This window comes from Oncorhynchus keta, chromosome 22, assembly GCF_023373465.1.
Source record: "Oncorhynchus keta strain PuntledgeMale-10-30-2019 chromosome 22, Oket_V2, whole genome shotgun sequence".
Lineage (NCBI taxonomy): Eukaryota > Metazoa > Chordata > Actinopteri > Salmoniformes > Salmonidae > Oncorhynchus > Oncorhynchus keta.
In genome coordinates this window covers 57,306,829-57,326,899 of record NC_068442.1, presented here as the reverse complement: position 1 = coordinate 57,326,899, position 20,071 = coordinate 57,306,829, and the positions used below count along the sequence as shown (strand labels likewise).

Here is a 20,071-nt window from a genome sequence, read left to right as displayed (position 1 = left end):
GACTGTCCTCTAATGAATGACTGTCCTCTAATGACTGACTGTCCTCTAATGACTAATGACCGACTGTCCTCTAATGCAGGACTGTCCTCTAATGCAGGACTGTCCTCTAATGCAGGACTGTCCTCTAATGCAGGACTGTCCTCTAATGCAGGACTGTCCTCTAATGCAGGACTGTCCTCTAATGAATGACTGTCCTCTAATGAATGACTGTCCTCTAATGAATGACTGTCCTCTAATGAATGACTGTCCTCTAATGAATGACTGTCCTCTAATGCAGGACTGTCCTCTAATGACTAATGACCAACTGTCCTCTAATGCAGGACTGTCCTCTAATGAATGACTGTCCTCTAATGAATGACTGTCCTCTAATGAATGACTGTCCTCTAATGAATGACTGTCCTCTAATGCAGGACTGTCCTCTAATGCAGGACTGTCCTCTAATGACCGACTGTCCTCTAATGACCGACTGTCCTCTAATGACCGACTGTCCTCTAATGACCGACTGTCCTCTAATGACCGACTGTCCTCTAATGACCGACTGTCCTCTAATGACCGACTGTCCTCTAATGACCGACTGTCCTCTAATGACCGACTGTCCTCTAATGACCGTCTGTCCTCTAATGACCGACTGTCCTCTAATGACCGACTGTCCTCTAATGACCGACTGTCCTCTAATGACCGACTGTCCTCTAATGACCGTCTGTCCTCTAATGACCATCTGTCCTCTAATGACCGACTGTCCTCTAATGACCGACTGTCCTCTAATGACCGACTGTCCTCTAATGACCGACTGTCCTCTAATGACCGACTGTCCTCTAATGACCGACTGTCCTCTAATGACCGACTGTCCTCTAATGACTGACTGTGTTCTAATGACTGACTGTCGTCTAATGACTGACTGCCCTCTAATGACTGAGACCTCTATGTATTTTAAATAGTTAAACTAGGTCAGCCGTCCATCTGCCATTTAAACTAGGTCAGCCGTCCATCTGCCATTTAAACTAGGTCAGCCGTCCATCTGCCATTTAAACTAGGTCAGCCGTCCATCTGCCATTTAAACTAGGTCAGCCGTCCATCTGCCATTTAAACTAGGTCAGCCGTCCATCTGCCATTTAAACTAGGTCAGCCGTCAATCTGCCATTTAAACTAGGTCAGCCGTCCATCTGCCATTTAAACTAGGTCAGCCGTCAATCTGCCATTTAAACTAGGTCAGCCGTCCATCTGCCATAGGTCAATGCAAAAGGCTGATTGAGGACCCTTATACTGAAGAATGTGTTGGTTTTCTATGATTGTATATGGATGTGAAAATTGATGTGTATATCGGTCTATATTGATGTGTATGGTGTACATTGATGTGCATAGAGATGTGTATAGTGTATATTGATGCGTATATTGATGTGTATGGTGTATATTGATGTGTATATTGATGTGTATAGAGTAAATTGATGTGTATAGTGTATATTGATGTGTATATTGATGTGTATAGTGTATATTGATGTGTATAGAGTAAATTGATGTGTATAGTGTATATTGATGTGTATATTGATGTGTATAGTGTATATTGATGTGTATAGAGTACATTGATGTGTATAGTGTATATTGATGTGTATATTGATTTGTATGGTGTATAGAGATGTGTATAGTGTATATTGATGTGTATAGAGATGTGTATAGTGTATATTGCTGTGTATAGAGTACATTGATGTGTATAGTGTATATTGTGCTGTGTGCCAGTAGTTTAAACAGACTTCTGGTGGCATGTCTTGTGGGGTATGTATGGGTGTCTGAGCTGTGTGCCGGTAGTTTAGACTGACAGTTCAGTGCATTCAACATGTCAACCCCTCGAAGTCAATCTCTCCTCCACTTTCAGCCAGGAGACACTGACATGCATATTATTAATATTAGCTCTGTGTTCATCCAAGGGCCAGCCGTGCAGCCCTGTTCTGAGCCAATTACAATTTTCCTATGTTCTTTTTGTGGCACCTGACCACATGACTGAACATTAGTCAAGGTGCGACAAAACTAGGGCCTGTAGGACCTGCCTTGTTGATAGTGTTGATAGTGTTAAGAAGGCAGAGCATCGCTTTATTATAGACAGATTTCTCCCTCATCTTAGCTACTACTGCATCAATATGTTTTGACCATGACAGATTACAATCTAGGGTTACTCCAAGCAGTTTAGTCTCCTCAACTTGCTCAATTTTCACATTGTTTATTACAAGATTTAGTTGAGATTTAGGATTTAGTGAGTGTTATGTTCCAAACACAATGCTTCAGGTTTGATAAATATTTAGGGCTAACGGATACCTTGCCACTCTGAAACTAACTGCAACTCTTTGTTGAGTGTTGCAGTCATTTCAGTCGCTGTAGTAGCTGACGTGTATAGTGTTGAGTCGTCAGCAAAAATAGAAACTCTGGCTTTACTCAAAGTCAGTAGCATGTCATTCGTAAAATTTTAAAAAGCAAGGGGCCTAAACAGCTACCCTGGGGAATTCCTGATTCTAACTGGATTATATACACGAGAGGCTTGCATTAAAGAACACCCTCTGTGTTCTGTTAGACAAGTAACTCTTTATCCACATTATAACAGGGGGTGTAAAGCCATACGTTTTCCAGAAGCAGACTATGATCAATAACATCAAAAACTGCACTGAAGTCTAACAAGACAGCCCCCACAATCATCATCAATTTCTCTCAGCCAATCATCAGTCATCTGTGTAAGTGCTGTGCTTGTTGAGTATCCTGCCCTATAAGCAAGCTGAAAGTCTATTGTCAATTTGTTTACTGTAAAATAGCATTGTATCTGCTCAAACACAATTTTTTCCAGAAGTTTACTCAGGGTTGGTAACAGGCTGATTGGTCGGCTATTTGAGCCAGTAAAGGGGGCTTTACTATTCTTAGGTAGCGGAATGACTTTCGCTTCCCTCCAGGTTTGAGGGCACACGCTCTCGGGTAGGCTTAAATTGAAGATGTGGCAAATAGGAGTGGCAATATCGTCTGCTGTTATCCTCAGTAATTTTCCATCCAGATTGTCAGACCCCAGTGGCTTGTCATTGTTGATAATTGTTTCACCTCTTCCACACTGACTTTACAGAATTCAAAAGTACAATTCTTGTCTTTCATAACTTGGTCTGATATACTTGGATGTGTAGTGTCAGTGATTGTTGCTGGCATGTCATCCCTAAATTTATTTTGCCAATGAAACGGTCATTAAAGTAGTTTGCAATATCAGTGGACTTTGTGATGAATAAGCCATCTGATTCAATAAATGAAGGAGCCGAGTTGGCTTTTTTTCCCCAAAATTTAATTTAAGGTTGAAGGTGCTCCAAAGCTTTTTACTGTCATTCTTTATATAATTTATCTTTGTTTCATAGTGTAGTTTATTTTTATTTAGTTTAGTCACATGACTTCTTAATTTGCAGTACGTTTGCAATTCAGTTGGGCTGCCAGACTTAATTGCCATACCTTTTTCCTTGATATTGATGTGAAGTGTATATTGATGTGTACTAATGTGTATATTGCTGTGTATAATGTATATGGATGTGTAGTGTATTTTGATGTTTATAAACTGGGTGGTTTGAGCAGTGAATGCTGATTGGCTGAAAGCCGTGGTATAGCAGACCGTATACCATGGCTATGACAAAACATTTATTTTTACTGCTCTAATTACGTTGGTAAACAGTTTATAACAGCAATAAGGCACCTCTGGGGTTTATGATATATGACAAATATACCACGGCTAAGGGCTGTGTCCAGGCACTCAGCATTGCGTCGTGCATGCCGTGGTATATTGGCCATTAGTATATCAATGTGAATATTGATGTGTATAGAGTATACTGATGTGTATAGAGTATATTGATGTGTATAGAGTATATTGATGTGTATAGTGTATATTGATGTGTATAGAGTATATTGATGTGTATAGAGTATACTGATGTGTATAGAGTATACTGATGTGTATAGAGTATATTATTATTATTATATTATATTGATGTGTATAGAGTATACTGATGTGTATAGAGTATATTGATGTGTATAGAGTATATTGATGTGTATAGAGTATATTGATGTGTATAGAGTATATTGATGTGTATAGAGTATATTGATGTGTATAGAGTATATTGATGTGTATAGAGTATATTGATGTGTATAGAGTATATTGATGTGTATAGTGTATATTGATGTATATAGTGTATATTGATGTGTATAGAGTATATTGATGTGTATAGTGTATATTGATGTGTATAGAGTATATTGATGTGTATAGAGTATATTGATGTGTATAGTGTATATTGATGTGTATAGTGTATATTGATGTGTATAGAGTATATTGATGTGTATAGTGTATATTGATGTGTATAGAGTATATTGATGTGTATAGTGTATATTGATGTGTATAGAGTATATTGATGTGTATAGAGTATATTGATGTGTATAGAGTATATTGATGTGTATAGTGTATATTGATGTGTATAGTGTATATTGATGTGTATAGAGTATATTGATGTGTATAGTGTATATTGATGTGTATAGAGTATATTGATGTGTATAGTGTATATTGATGTGTATAGAGTATATTGATGTGTATAGAGTATATTGATGTGTATAGAGTATATTGATGTGTATAGTGTATATTGATGTATATAGTGTATATTGATGTGTATAGAGTATATTGATGTGTATAGAGTATATTGATGTGTATAGAGTATATTGATGTGTATAGAGTATATTGATGTGTATAGTGTATATTGATGTATATAGTGTATATTGATGTGTATAGAGTATATTGATGTGTATAGTGTATATTGATGTGTATAGAGTATATTGATGTGTATAGAGTATATTGATGTGTATAGAGTATATTGATGTGTATAGTGTATATTGATGTATATAGTGTATATTGATGTGTATAGAGTATATTGATGTGTATAGTGTATATTGATGTGTATAGTGTATATTGATGTGTATAGTGTATATTGATGTGTATAGAGTATATTGATGTGTATAGTGTATATTGATGTGTATAGAGTATATTGATGTGTATAGTGTATATTGATGTGTATAGTGTATATTGATGTATATAGTGTATATTGATGAGTATAGAGTATATTGATGTGTATAGTGTATATTGATGTGTATAGAGTATATTGATGTGTATAGTGTATATTGATGTGTATAGTGTATATTGATGTGTATAGTGTATATTGATGTGTATAGTGTATATTGATGTGTATAGAGTATATTGATGTGTATAGTGTATATTGATGTATATAGTGTATATTGATGTGTATAGAGTATATTGATGTGTATAGTGTATATTGATGTGTATAGTGTATATTGATGTATATAGTTTAATTCATGTATATTGATGTATATAGTGTATATTGATGTGTATAGTGAATATTGATGTGTATAGTGTATATTGATGTGTATAGTTTAATTCATGTATATTGATGTATATAGTGTATATTGATGTGTATAGTGTATATTGATGTATATAGTGTATATTGATGTGTATAGAGTATATTGATGTGTATAGTGTATATTGATGTGTATAGTGTATATTGATGTGTATAGAGTATATTGATGTGTATAGTGTATATTGATGTGTATAGTGTATATTGATGTGTATAGTGTATATTGATGTGTATAGTGTATATTGATGTGTATAGTGTATATTGATGTGTATAGTGAATACTGATGTGTATAGTGTATATTGATGTGTAAAGTGTATATTGATGTGTATAGTGTATATTGATGTGTATAGTGTATATTGATGTGTATAGTGAATACTGATGTGTATAGTGAATACTGATGTGTATAGTGAATACTGATGTGTATAGTGTATATTGATGTGTATAGTGTATATTGATGTGTATAGTGTATATTGATGTGTATAGTGTATATTGATGTGTATAGAGTATATTGATGTGTATAGTGTATATTGATGTGTATAGTGTATATTGATGTGTATAGAGTATATTGATGTGTATAGAGTATATTGATGTGTATAGTGTATATTGATGTGTATAGAGTATATTGATGTGTATAGTGTATATTGATGTGTAAAGTGTATATTGATGTGTATAGTGTATATTGATGTGTAAAGTGTATATTGATGTGTATAGAGTATATTGATGTGTATAGAGTATATTGATGTGTATAGTGTATATTGATGTGTATAGTGTATATTGATGTGTATAGTGTATATTGATGTGTATAGTTTAATTCATGTATATTGATGTATATAGTGTATATTGATGTGTATAGTGTATATTGATGTGTATAGAGTATATTGATGTGTATAGAGTATATTGATGTGTATAGTGTATATTGATGTGTATAGAGTATATTGATGTGTATATTGATGTGTATAGTGTATATTGATGTGTAAAGTGTATATTGATGTGTATAGAGTATATTGATGTGTATAGAGTATATTGATGTGTATAGTGTATATTGATGTCTATAGTGTATATTGATGTGTATAGTGTATATTGATGTGTATAGTTTAATTAATGTATATTGATGTATATAGTGTATATTGATGTGTATAGTGTATATTGATGTGTATAGAGTATATTGATGTGTATAGAGTATATTGATATGTATAGTGTATATTGATGTGTATAGAGTATATTGATGTGTATATTGATGTGTATAGTGTATATTGATGTGTATAGTGTATATTGATGTGTATAGTGTATATTGATGTGTATAGTGTATATTGATGTATATAGTGTATATTGACGTGTATAATGTATATTGATGTGTATAGTGTATATTGATGTTTATAGTCAACTGTGTATTGATGTGTATATTGGTAAAATAGTGTATATTGGTGTATATAGCTCCGTGTGTCAAATCGAAGGGCCTGTTGTCCGGACCTCTGGCAGTCTCTATGGGGGTGCCACAGGGTTCAATTCTCGGGCCGACTCTTTTCTCTGTATACATCAATGATGTCTCTCTTGCTGCTGGTGATTCTCTGATCCACCTCTACGCAGACGACACCATTCTGTGTACTTCTGGCCCTTCTTTGGACACTGTGTTAACTAACCTCCAGACAGGCTTCAATGCCATACAACTCTCCTTCCGTGGCCTCCAACTGCTCTTTATTGCAAGTAAAACTAAATGCATGATATTCAACCGATCGCTGCCTGCACCTGCCCGCCCTTCCAGCATAACTACTCTGGACGGTTCTGACTTAGAATATGTGGACAACTACAAATACCTAGGTGTCTAGTTAGACTGTAAACTATCCTTCCAAACTCACATTAAGCATCTACAATCCAAAATTAAATCTAGAATCGGCTTCCTATATCGCAACAAAGCATCCTTCACTCATGCTGCCAAACATACCCTTGTAAAACTGACCATCCTACCGGTCCTCGACTTCAGCAAAGTAATTTACAAAATAGCCTCCAACACTCTACTCAGCAAACTTGATGTAGTCTATCACAGTGCCATCTGTTTAGTCACCAAAGCCCCATATACTACCCACCACTGCGACCTGTACGCTCTCGTTGGCTGGCCCTCGCTTCATTCTCGTCGCCAAACCCACTGGCTCCAGGTCATCCACAAGTCTCTGCTAGGTAAAGCTAGGTAAAGCCCCACCTTATCTCAGCTCACTGGTCACCATAGCAGCACCCACCTGTAGCACTCGCTCCAGCAGGTATATCTCACTGGTCACCCCCAAAGCCAATTCTTCCTTTGGCCGTCTCTCCTTCCAGTTCTCTGCTGCCACGAACTGCAAAATGACTGGAACGAACTGCAAAAATCTCTGAAGCTGGAGACTCTTACCTCCCTCACTGGCTTTAAGCATCAGCTGTCAGAGCAGCTCACAGATCACGGCACCTGTACATAGCTCATCTGTAAATAGCCCATCCGATCTACCTCATCCCCATACTGTATTTATTTATTTATCTTGCTCCTTTGCACCCCAGTATCTCTACTTGCACATTCTACCATTCCAGTGTTAAATTGCTATATTGTAATTACTATTTATTTATTTATTGCCTTACCTCTATCCTACCTCATTTGCATATGCTGTATATATATTTTTCTACTGTATTATTGACTGTATGTTTGTTTTATTCCATGTGTAACTCTGTGTTTTATGTGTCAAACTGCTTTGCTTTATCTTGGCCAGGTCACAGTTGCAAATGAGAACTTGTTCTCAACTGGCCTACCTGGTTAAATAAAATAAAAATAAAAAAATATAGAAGATGGCCCTATTTGGTAATAGACCAAGTCCATATTATGGCAAGAACAGCTCGAATAAGCAAAGAGAAACGACAGACCATCATTACTCTAAGACATGAAGGTCAGTCAATCTGGAAAATTTCAAGAACTTTCAAAGTTTCTTCAAGTGCAGATGCAAAAACCATCAAGCGCTATGATGAAACTGTCTCTCATGAGAACCGCCACAGGAAAGGAAGACCCAGAGTTACCTCTGCTGCAGAGGAGAAGTTCATTTGTGTCACCAGCCTCAGAAATTGCAGCCCAAATAAATCCTTCACAGAGTTCAAGTAACAGACACATCTCAACATCAACTGTTCAGTGTGAATCAGGCCTTCATGGTCAAATTGCTGCAAAGAAACAACTACTAAAGGACACCAATAAGGAGGGTGCTCTAGCCAACAAACCGCAGAGACCTGAGGACACCATTCCAACCTGGAACTGAGCCAGATACAAATTCAATTAGCACTAAGGTGTGAAGTAAAAGGCCTTTGGGCCCAACAAGTGACAAGAGTCGTCTGAAGCCCCCTCCTGCTGTTCAAAGAGCATTCACTGGCATTTTCTACAAGAAATCTGCCTACAGATATATAAGCTTCTCCCAAGTGAGTGTGACACCTACTCCCATTGCCTGCTGCACTGCTGCTAGGATTCCACCTGGTTATCTGTTCACCGTCTACCCTGACCGGTCTCCCTCCGTCTTGTACAGGTAACTCCACCACACTCTCCCTAGCCTTCAGCACACACGTACAGTCGTTATTAATTTAACAAAAAATGATTGTGCATTTTGCTGTTTGCCTCATGACTCCTGCATGCTTTGTTGACTACAAACATTCTTTACCAATCCGTGGGATAGACTGTTTGTTCCCACATTCGGGACTCTGACTCTCTATTGGTTACACAGACTCTTGGCCTCCCATCCTATTCTAATCACCTCTCCCCAGCTTTGTATTCATGTTACCTGATGAAATTGTTGTTACAATATGATCTTGTTGCCATCTAATGACATTCAGATGTCATAAATCAGCACTGCAGAGATCTCTCTGTCCTCTGCCGTGCCCTGATTGTATTACTGTTGATGATATCTGGAAATGTACATGTACATCCTGGCCCATCTACTGTTGCTAGACCCAATTCTGACTTGTGCACTGATATCAAGCTGATCCTAACTGTTATAGGGATATTTCTGTTTATCAAGTGTTGAAAAAAAACTTGTCAATAATCAACTGACTGGCTTTCTTGATGTCTATAGTATTCTCTCTGGTATGCAATCTGGTTTCCACTCAGGTTATGGATGTGTTACTGCATCCTTAAAGGTCCTCAATGATGTCATCATTGCCCTTGATTCTAAGCAATGACGTGCTGCTATTTGTATCGACTTGGCCAAAGCTTTTGATTACGGTAGACCATTCCATTCTTGTGGGCTGACTAAGGAGTATTGGTATCTGAGGGTCTTTGGCCTGGTTTGCTCACTACCTCTCTCAAAGTGAGCAGTGTATAAAGTCAGAAAATCTGTTGTCTCAGCCACTGCCTGTCACCAAGGGAGTTCCCCAAGGCTCGATCCTAGGCCCCACGCTCTTCTTAATGTACATCAACAACATAGCTCAGGCAGTAGGAAGCTCTCTCATCCATGTATATGCAGATGATACAGTCTAATTCTCAGCTGGCCCCTCCCCAGATTTGGTGTTTAACGCTTTCTTAGTGTCCAACAAGCTTTCTCTACCCGTAACCTTGTTCTGAACACCTCCAAACAAAGGTAATGAGGTTTGGTAAGAAGAATGCCCTTCCTCCCACAGGTTTGATTACTACCTCTGAGGGTTTAGAGCTTGAGGTAGTCACCTCATACAAGTACTTGGGAGTATGACTAGATGGTACACTGTCATTCTCTCAGCACATATCAAAGCTACAGGCTAAAGTTAAATCTAGACTTGGTTTCCTCTATCGTAAATCGCTCCTCTTTCACCCCAGCTGCCAAACTAACCCTGATTCCGATGACCATCCTACCCATGCTAGATTACGGAGACGTAATTTATAGATCGGCAGGTAAGGGTGCTCTCGAGTGGCTAGATGTTCTTTACCATTCTGCCATCAGATTTACCACCAATGCTCCATATAGGACACATCACTGTACTCTGTACTCCTCTATAAACTGGTCATCTCGTATACCCTTTACAAGACCCACTGGTTGATGCTTATTTATAAAACTCTTAGGCCTCACTCCCCCCTATCTGAGATATCTACTGCAGCCCTCATCCTCCACATATATTCTGCCAGTCACATTCTGTTAAAGGTCCCCAAAGTGCACACATCCCTGGGTCGCTCCTCTTGTCAGTTCGCTGCAGCTAGCGACTGGAACGAGCTGCAACAAACACTCAAACTGGACAGTTTTATCTCAATCTCTTCAATCAGAGACTCAGTCATGGACACACTTACTGACAGTTGTGGCTGCTTTGTGTGATGTATTGTTGTCTCTACCTTCTTTCCCTTTGTGCTGTTGTCTGTGCCCAATAATGTTTGTACCATGTTTTGTGCTGCTAGCATGTTGTTGTTATGCTGCTACCATGCTGTGTTGGCAGCAACACATGACTTGCTATGTTGTTGTCTTAGGTCTCTCTTTATGTAGTGTGTGTGTTGTCCTATATTCATATTTATTTATTTTAATCCCAGGAGGCCTTTTTGCCTTTTGGTAGGGCATAAGAATAAATAAGTAAATAAGAATTTGTTCTCAACTGACTTGCCTAGCTAAATGTCAATATATTTTTCTAAAACAGCTTATGTGTAAAAAATAATAATAAATACATCTATTCGAAAATTTGAGTGAAAGAGCATCTTTCATTTGGAATGGTCTGTTTTTGAAAAGATATTAAGGAACAATTATCATCTCCATTGTGAGTCATATGTACAGTTATCCAATCACCTCAGCCCAAATCTGACAAAGTAAGTGTTCATTGTGAGATGTATAGGGACAAATGACCTGCATCCAGGTGCATCTCTGGTTAATTCTCCCTGCATAACCATCATCCTGAAAAAGCATAATCCTTGCCTACACCAGTTACGGTTATTCTAGTCTTAGTGTGAGCAATATGTCTGGCCACCTCTTTGTATATGTATATTTTTGTATATGCCATTTAGCAGACGCTTTTATCCAAAGCGACTTACAGTCATGTGTGCATACATTCTACGTATGGGTGGTCCCGGGAATCGAACCCACTACCCTGGCGTTACAAGCGCCATGCTCTACCAACTGAGCTACAGCATCAAAGTCACTTTGACAACATTTTCCAGCTTTAACACATTTTTACACTTCCTGATGAATAATACAGTGAAGAAATGTCCTCAGAGTTACGGCTTTCTTCTCTTATTCATTTGTAATATTATTAGTAGGCCATGTTTTTACTGGTTATATTTGGTGATCCATCTGTTGTGTCAGTTCGCTCCACGGTAGATTCATTTTTCCAAGCAGGAAGACACCCTGTCATACAAGTCAGAGCCCCTGGTTGTTCCGGTCATTGATTCCATCGCAATAAGTTCTTCTGTTATTTCAAAGTTCTCATTTCTTCATTAATTTTTTTTTTTTAAAGTAAAACTTGCACAGTGTCTCCGATGTCAGGACGCTCATCCAGTAGAAAGAAAGATTCAAGGCATCTGATTTTTCTTCCACTCTGAGATTAGCTCCTCCCCTATCACTTCCACACGCCTGGTGATGGTTCTACATGATAAAGCTAATTTACTCTAATTGGCTTTTACTCTCAGGACAATGTCCACCATACACTCTTTCACAAACTCTCCTTCAGCAAAAGGCTTGCTATGCTTTGTGAATGTATGTGCCACTACGTAGCTTGCCTTAGTTATGTAGTCTAGAGTTGAGGCCTTCCTTGCCTTTTCCTGAGAGGACAGGTTGCTAGCGTAGTTCGCTTGCATGCTGGTATATCAGCTAATATGTCCGCAAAAAAGTATTTTGATGACGATTCTTCTTTAAACACACGACATTCAGAGTCCACTTTTCTTATTTTTGCAATACTCATATGGCCCACACTTGTCCCCCACCCTTTCCCCAGAACCACTCCGATTCACATACCGCCCAAACAGCTCCACAGATTATGCAATCTCAATCGCACACTGCCCTTTCCCACCTGAACAAAAGGAACACCTATGTGAGAATGCTATTCATTGACTACAGCTCAGGGTTCAACACCATAGTGCCCTCAAAGCTCATCACTAAGCTAAGGACCCTGGGACTAAACACCTCCCTCTGCAACTGGATCCTGGACTTCCTGATGGGCCGTCCCCAGCTGGTAAGGGTAGGCAACAACACGTCTGCTACGCTGATCCTCAACACTGGGGCCCCTCAGGGGTGCGTGCTCAGTCCCCTCCTGTACTCCCTGTTCACCCACAACTGCGTGTCCAAACACAACTACAACCCCATCATTAAGTTTGCTGACGACACAACAGTGGTAGGCCTGATCACCGACAACGATGAGACAGCCTATAGGGAGGAGGTCAGAGACCTGGTAGTGTGGTAACAACCTCTCCCTCAACGACGAGACAGCCTATAGGGAGGAGGTCAGAGACCAGGCAGTGTGGTGCCAGGACAACAACCTCTCCCTCAATGTGAGCAAGACAAAGGAGCTAATCGTGGACTACAGGAAAAGGCAGGCTGAACAGGCCCCCATTAACATCATTGGGGCTGTAATGGAGCGGGTTGAGAGTTTCAATTTCCTTGGTGTCCACATCACCAACAAAATATTATGGTCCAAACGCACCAAGATAGCTGTGAAGAGGGCACGACAACATCGTTTCCCCCTCAGGAGAAAAGATTTGGCATGGGTCCCCAGATCTTCAAAAAGTTCTACAGCTGCACCATTGAGAGCATCCTGACAGGTTGCATCACTGCCTGGTATGGTCACTGCTCAGCATCTGACCTTAAGGTGCTACAGAGGGTAGTGTGTACGGCCCAGTACGCTAAGCTTCCTGCCATCCAGCACCTACATACTAGGCGGAGTCAGAGGAAGGCCCAAAAAATTGTCAGACTCCAGTCCCCAAAGTCATAGACTGTTCTCTCTGCTACCGCACGGCGATACCGGAGCGTCAAGTCTAGGTCCAAAAGGCTCCTTAACAGCTTCTACCCCCAAGCCATAAGACTGCTGAACAATTCATCAAATGGCCACTGGACTATTTACATAACCCCCCCCCTTGTCTTTACACTGCTGCTATTCACTGTTTATTATCTATACATAGACACTTTACACTTCACCCCTACCTACATGTACAAATTACCTCAACTAACCTGTACCCCAGCACACGGACTCTGTACCGGTACCCCCTGTATATACCCTCCACATTGACTCTGTACCGTAACACCCTGTATATAGCCTCCACATTGACTCTGTACCGTAATACCCTGTATATAGCCTCCACATTGACTCTGTACCGTAGTACCCTGTATATAGCCTCCACATTGACTCTGTACCGGTACACCCTGTATATAGCCTCCACATTGACTCTGTACCGGTACCCCCTGTATATAGCCTCCACATTGACTCTGTACCGGTACCCCCTGTATATAGCCTCCACATTGACTCTGTACCGGTACCCCCTGTATATAGCCTCCACATTGACTCTGTACCGGTACCCCCTGTATATAGCCTCCACATTGACTCTGTACCGGTACCCCCTGTATATAGCCTCCGCATTGACTCTGTACCGGTACCCCTGTATATAGCCTCCACATTGACTCTGTACCGGTACCCCCTGTATATAGTCTCCGCATTGACTCTGTACCGGTACCCCCTGTATATAGCCTCCGCATTGACTCTGTACCGGTACCCCTGTATATAGTCTCCGCATTGACTCTGTACCGGTACCCCCTGTATATAGCTTCCACATTGACTCTGTACCGGTACCCCCTGTATATAGCCTCCACATTGACTCTGTACCGGTACCCCCTGTATATAGCCTCCACATTGACTCTGTACCGGTACCCCTGTATATAGCCTCCACATTGACTCTGTACCGGTGCCCTGTATATAGCCTCCACATTGACTCTGTACTGGTACCCCTGTATATAGCCTCCACATTGACTCTGTACCGGTACCCCCTGTATATAGCCTCCACATTGACTCTGTAACACCTGTATATAGCCTCCACATTGACTCTGTACCGGTACCCCCTGTATATAGCCTCCACATTGACTCTGTAACACCCTGTAAATAGCCTCCACATTGACTCTGTACTGGTACACCCTGTAAATAGCCTCCACATTGACTCTGTACTGGTACCCCCTGTATATAGCCTCCACATTGACTCTGTACCGGTACCCCTGTATATAGCCTCCACATTGACTCTGTACCGGTACCCCATGTATATAGCCTCCACATTGACTCTGTACCGGTACCCCTGTATATAACCTCCACATTGACTCTGTACCGGTACTCCTGTATATAGCCTCCACATTGACTCTGTACCAGTAACCCTGTATATAGCCTCCGCATTGACTCTGTACCGGTACCCCCTGTATATAGTCTCCGCATTGACTCTGTACCGGTACCCCCTGTATATAGCTTCCACATTGACTCTGTACCGGTACCCCTGTATATAGCCTCCACATTGACTCTGTACCGGTACCCCCTGTATATAGCCTCCACATTGACTCTGTACCGGTACCCCCTGTATATAGCTTCCACATTGACTCTGTACCGGTACCCCTGTATATAGCCTCCACATTGACTCTGTACCGGTACCCCCTGTATATAGCCTCCACATTGACTCTGTACCGGTACCCCTGTATATAGCCTCCACATTGACTCTGTACCGGTACCCCCTGTATATAGTCTCCGCATTGACTCTGTACCGGTACCCCCTGTATATAGCTTCCACATTGACTCTGTACCGGTACCCCCTGTATATAGCCTCCACATTGACTCTGTACCGGTACCCCTGTATATAGCCTCCACATTGACTCTGTACCGGTACCCCCTGTATATAGCCTCCACATTGACTCTGTACCGGTACCCCTGTATATAGCCTCCACATTGACTCTGTACCGGTGCCCCCTGTATATAGCCTCCACATTGACTCTGTACTGGTACCCCCTGTATATAGCCTCCACATTGACTCTGTACCGGTACCCCTGTATATAGCCTCCACATTGACTCTGTACCGGTACCCCCTGTATATAGCCTCCACATTGACTCTGTACCGGTACCCCTGTATATAGCCTCCACATTGACTCTGTACCGGTGCCCCCTGTATATAGCCTCCACATTGACTCTGTACTGGTACCCCTGTATATAGCCTCCACATTGACTCTGTACCGGTACCCCTGTATATAGCCTCCACATTGACTCTGTAACCCCTGTATATAGCCTCCACATTGACTCTGTACCGGTACCCCCTGTATATAGCCTCCACATTGACTCTGTACCGGTACCCCTGTATATAGCCTCGTTATTGTTATTTTATTGTGTTACTTTTAATTATTTTTCACTTTAGTTTATTTGGTAAATATTTTCTTAACTCTATTTCTTGAACTGCACTGTTGGTTAAGGGCTTGTAAGTAAGCATTTGACTTCAACTGTACATACAAGTATGTGGACACCCCTTCAAATCAGTGGATTCGGCTACTTCAGCCACATCCGTTGCTCACCAGTGTATAAAATCGAGCACACAGCCAATGTCATCTCCAGTGTCAAACATTGGCAGTAGAATGGCCTTACTGAAGAGCTCAGTGACTTTCAATGTGGCACTGTCATAGGATGCCACCTTTCCGACAAGTCAGTTTGTCAAATTTCCGCTCTGCTAGAGCTGGCCCTGTCAACTGTAAGCGCTCTTATTGTGAAGTGGACACATCTAGGAGCAACAACAGCTCAGCAGTGAAGTGGTAGGCCACACCAGCTCACAGAACGGGACCGCTGAAGCGTGTAGAGCTGGCCCTGTCAACTCTAAGCGCTCTTATTGTGAAGTGGACACATCTAGGAGCAACAACAGCTCAGCAGTGAAGTGGTAGGCCACACCAGCTCACAGAACGGGACCGTGTATAAAATAGCTAAGCGCTCTTATTGTGAAGTGGACACATCTAGGAGCAACAACAGCTCAGCAGTGAAGTGGTAGGCCACACCAGCTCACAGAACGGGACCGTGTATAAAATAGCTAAGCGCTCTTATTGTGAAGTGGACACATCTAGGAGCAACAACAGCTCAGCAGTGAAGTGGTAGGCCACACCAGCTCACAGAACGGACCGCTGAAGCGTGTAGAGCGTAAAAATAGTCTGTCCTCGGTTGCAACACTCACTACTGAGTTCCAAACTGCCTCTGGAAGCAACGTCAACACAATAACTGTTCGTCGGGGCTTTGTGAAATGGGTTTCAATGGCCGAGCAGTCGCACGCAAGCCTAATAAGATCACCATGCACAATGCCAAGCGTCGGCTGGAGTGGTGTAAAGCTCGCCGCCATTGGACTCTGGAGCAGTGGAAACACATTCTCTGGAGTAATGAATCACGCTTCACCATCTGGCACTCTGACGGACAAATCTGTTTTGGCAGATGCCAAGAGAACGCTACCTGCTTGAAGTCATAGTGCTAACTGTAAAGTTTGGTGGAGGAGGAATAATGCTCTGGGGCTGTTTTCATGATTCGGGCTAGACCCCATAGTTCCAGTGAAGGGAAATCTTAACGCTACAGCATACAATGACATTCTAGACAATTATGTGCTTCCTTTGTGCTGTGGAAGAACTTGACTGGCCTGCACAGGTCCTTGAGCTCAACCCCATCGAGCACCTTTGGGATGAATTGGAATGACGACTACGAGCCAGGCCTAATCGTCCAACATCAGTGCCCGACCTCACGAATGTTCGTGGCTGAATTAGAAGCAAGTCGCCGCAGCAATGTTTCAACATCTAGTGGAAAGCCTTCCCAGAAGAGTGGAGGCTGTTATAGCAGCAATGTTCCTACATCTAGTGGAAAGCCTTCCCAGAAGAGTGGAGGCTGTTATAGCCGCAATGTTCCTACATCTAGTGGAAAGCCTTCCCAGAAGAGTGGAGGCTGTTATAGCAGCAATGTTCCTACATCTAGTGGAAAGCCTTCCCAGAAGAGTGGAGGCTGTTATAGCAGCAATGTTCCAACATCTAGTGGAAAGCCTTCCCAGAAGAGTGGAGGCTGTTATTGCAGCAATGTTACTACATCTAGTGGAAAGCCTTCCCAGAAGAGTGGAGGATGTTATAGCCACAATGTTCCAACATCTAGTGGAAAGCCTTCCCAGAAGAGTGGAGGCTGTTATAGCCGCAATGTTCCAACATCTAGTGGAAAGCCTTCCCAGAAGAGTGGAGGCTGTTATAGCCGCAATGTTCCAACATCTATTGGAAAGCCTTCCCAGAAGAGTGGAGGCTGTTATAGCAGCAATGTTCCTACATCTAGTGGAAAGCCTTCCCAGAAGAGTGGAGGCTGTTATAGCAGCAATGTTCCTACATCTAGTGGAAAGCCTTCCCAGAAGAGTGGAGGCTGTTATAGCAGCAATGTTCCAACATCTATTGGAAAGCCTTCCCAGAAGAGTGGAGGCTGTTATAGCAGAAATGTTCCAACATCTAGTGGAAAGCCTTCCCAGAAGAGTGGAGGCTGTTATAGCAGCAATGTTCCTACATCTAGTGGAAAGCCTTCCCAGAAGAGTGGAGGCTGTTATAGCAGCAATGTTCCAACATCTAGTGGAAAGCCTTCCCAGAAGAGTGGAGGCTGTTGTAGCCGCAATGTTCCTACATCTAGTGGAAAGCCTTCCCAGGAGAGTGGAGGCTGTTATAGCAGCAATGTTCCAACATCTAGTGGAAAGCCTTCCCAGAAGAGTGGAGGCTATTATAGCAGCAATGTTCCTACATCTGGTGGAAAGCCTTCCCAGAAGAGTGGAGGCTGTTGTAGCCGCAATGTTCCTACATCTAGTGGAAAGCCTTCCCAGGAGAGTGGAGGCTGTTATAGCAGCAATGTTCCTACATCTAGTGGAAAGCCTTCCCAGAAGAGTGGAGGCTGTTGTAGCCGCAATGTTCCTACATCTAGTGGAAAGCCTTCCCAGGAGAGTGGAGGCTGTTATAGCAGCAATGTTCCTACATCTAGTGGAAAGCCTTCCCAGAAGAGTGGAGGCTGTTATAGCAGAAAAGGGGGACCAACTCCATATTAATGCCCATGATTGAATGAGATGTTTGAAGAGCAAGTGTCTACATAATTTTGGTCATGTAGTGTGTATATACATATATCCTTTTTTTAAAAATATTTTCGTTACAATGAAACAACCTACATACTTACGTTTCAAATTATGCAGCACTAGCTGCCAGCTGCTGACCAATCCAGTTTAAAAAGAAACCGTGGTATGGGTGACTGAAAAAACCCAAAAGGGTGTCCCACAAGACGACGTCTATTCCAAAAAATCCACAAAACACAAGGTGGGAACAGAGAGAAAAAAAACGAGTCTCTATAGTACGTGGTGTCAAATCAAGTGCACTTTGCGAGTACTTGTCCGATGCTTCCCTGTAATGTGCGCTGATATCATACGGAAGCCGGTCCAGTTTGCTCCTTCCGAGACCTTCTTTCCATCACCGGTGTCTTTATGGGTCTAAAGCTTTTGCCAAATATGAAACTGTACATACATGATTATATTAGCGGATACCTTTTTTTCAGAATAGTAATTTTCTTCCGGACCTACCGGTCCCCAGGCTACGCTAGTTTAGTGAAGGCGGCACCAGTATTCTGCCAGCAACACAAATTATGACGTCGAGCTCGAATGGTAATGAGGAAACCTTAAAAATAAAAGCCCGCATTTCAAATCATTGCAATGTGGATAACTCATTCAAAAGACATTGCATTTTTCATCAACGGCCATTTTTATAGTGCCAACAAGAAAAAGCATTAAGACATTTTTGAAAACAAATTTTAAAAAATATGGTTTTAAAACCTTTAGAACCAATCATTTAAAAATACAATGTTGACGCTAGTATGTTGAGCATATTAGTTTGTAGAGATAAACTTTCTACCTGTCTCAGCTAAAGTGGGGTGGTAAATACTCAGTGGGGTCTCTACTAACCAAATATGATTATAGCGCGTCTCAGCTAAATACACGGTCCCCCTATTTCTACCTCCTAGCCAACATGGCAGTTTTTGGGGGGTTTCATTCTTACATTATTTGCTCAGCATGTTTATTGTATTATTACCTACAGCTGAAAATTCATTTTGAACATTAGATCAGCGGTTCTCACCAGATACCTGGATCCTCTGTTTGACCTTCCAGCTCTATTCATCCCCGGGGCACCACAACACTGACACCAGAGAAGAGGAACAAGAAGTGGGCCCTAGTCAGACTCAGGAGAAGAGGAACAATAAGGGGGCCCTAGTCAGACTCAGGAGAAGAGGAACAAGAAGGGGGCCCTAGTCAGACTCAGGAGAAGAGGAACAATAAGGGGGCCCTAGTCAGACTCAGGAGAAGATGAACAATAAGGGGGCCCTAGTCAGACTCAGTAGAAGAGGAACAATAAGGGGGCCCTAGTCAGACTCAGGAGAAGATGAACAATAAGGGGGCCCTAGTCAGACTCAGGAGAAGAGGAATAATAAGGGGGCCCTAGTCAGACTCAGGAGAAGAGGAACAATAAGGGGGCCCTAGTCAGACTCAGGAGAAGAGGAACAATAAGGGGGCCCTAGTCAGACTCAGGAGAAGAGGAACAATAAGGGGGCCCTAGTCAGACTCAGGAGAAGAGGAACAATAAGGGGGCCCTAGTCAGACTCAGGAGAAGATGAACAATAAGGGGGCCCTAGTCAGACTCAGGAGAAGAGGAACAATAAGGGGGCCCTAGTCAGACTCAGGAGAA

At 41.7% G+C, this 20,071-nt stretch overlaps 1 protein-coding gene and 1 long non-coding RNA gene across 3 annotated transcripts in view; one reads left to right on the top strand and one right to left on the bottom strand.

The window, feature by feature from the left end:
* The window catches only part of plcxd1 (phosphatidylinositol-specific phospholipase C, X domain containing 1), a 74,476-nt gene extending 55,537 nt beyond the window's left edge, over nucleotides 1-18,939 (bottom strand). For both annotated transcript variants that reach the window (XM_052475758.1, XM_052475760.1), the window contains exon 1: nucleotides 18,519-18,939. The gene's annotated coding sequence lies outside the window, so the exon portion shown is untranslated. The remainder of the gene's footprint in view (nucleotides 1-18,518) is intronic.
* LOC127910794 (uncharacterized) lies at nucleotides 359-3,852 on the top strand. Its single transcript, XR_008076216.1, has 3 exons — nucleotides 359-1,121; nucleotides 1,209-2,829; nucleotides 3,029-3,852. It is a non-coding gene; the product is annotated as an uncharacterized LOC127910794 (long non-coding RNA).
* Nucleotides 18,940-20,071: the final 1,132 nt, after the last annotated feature.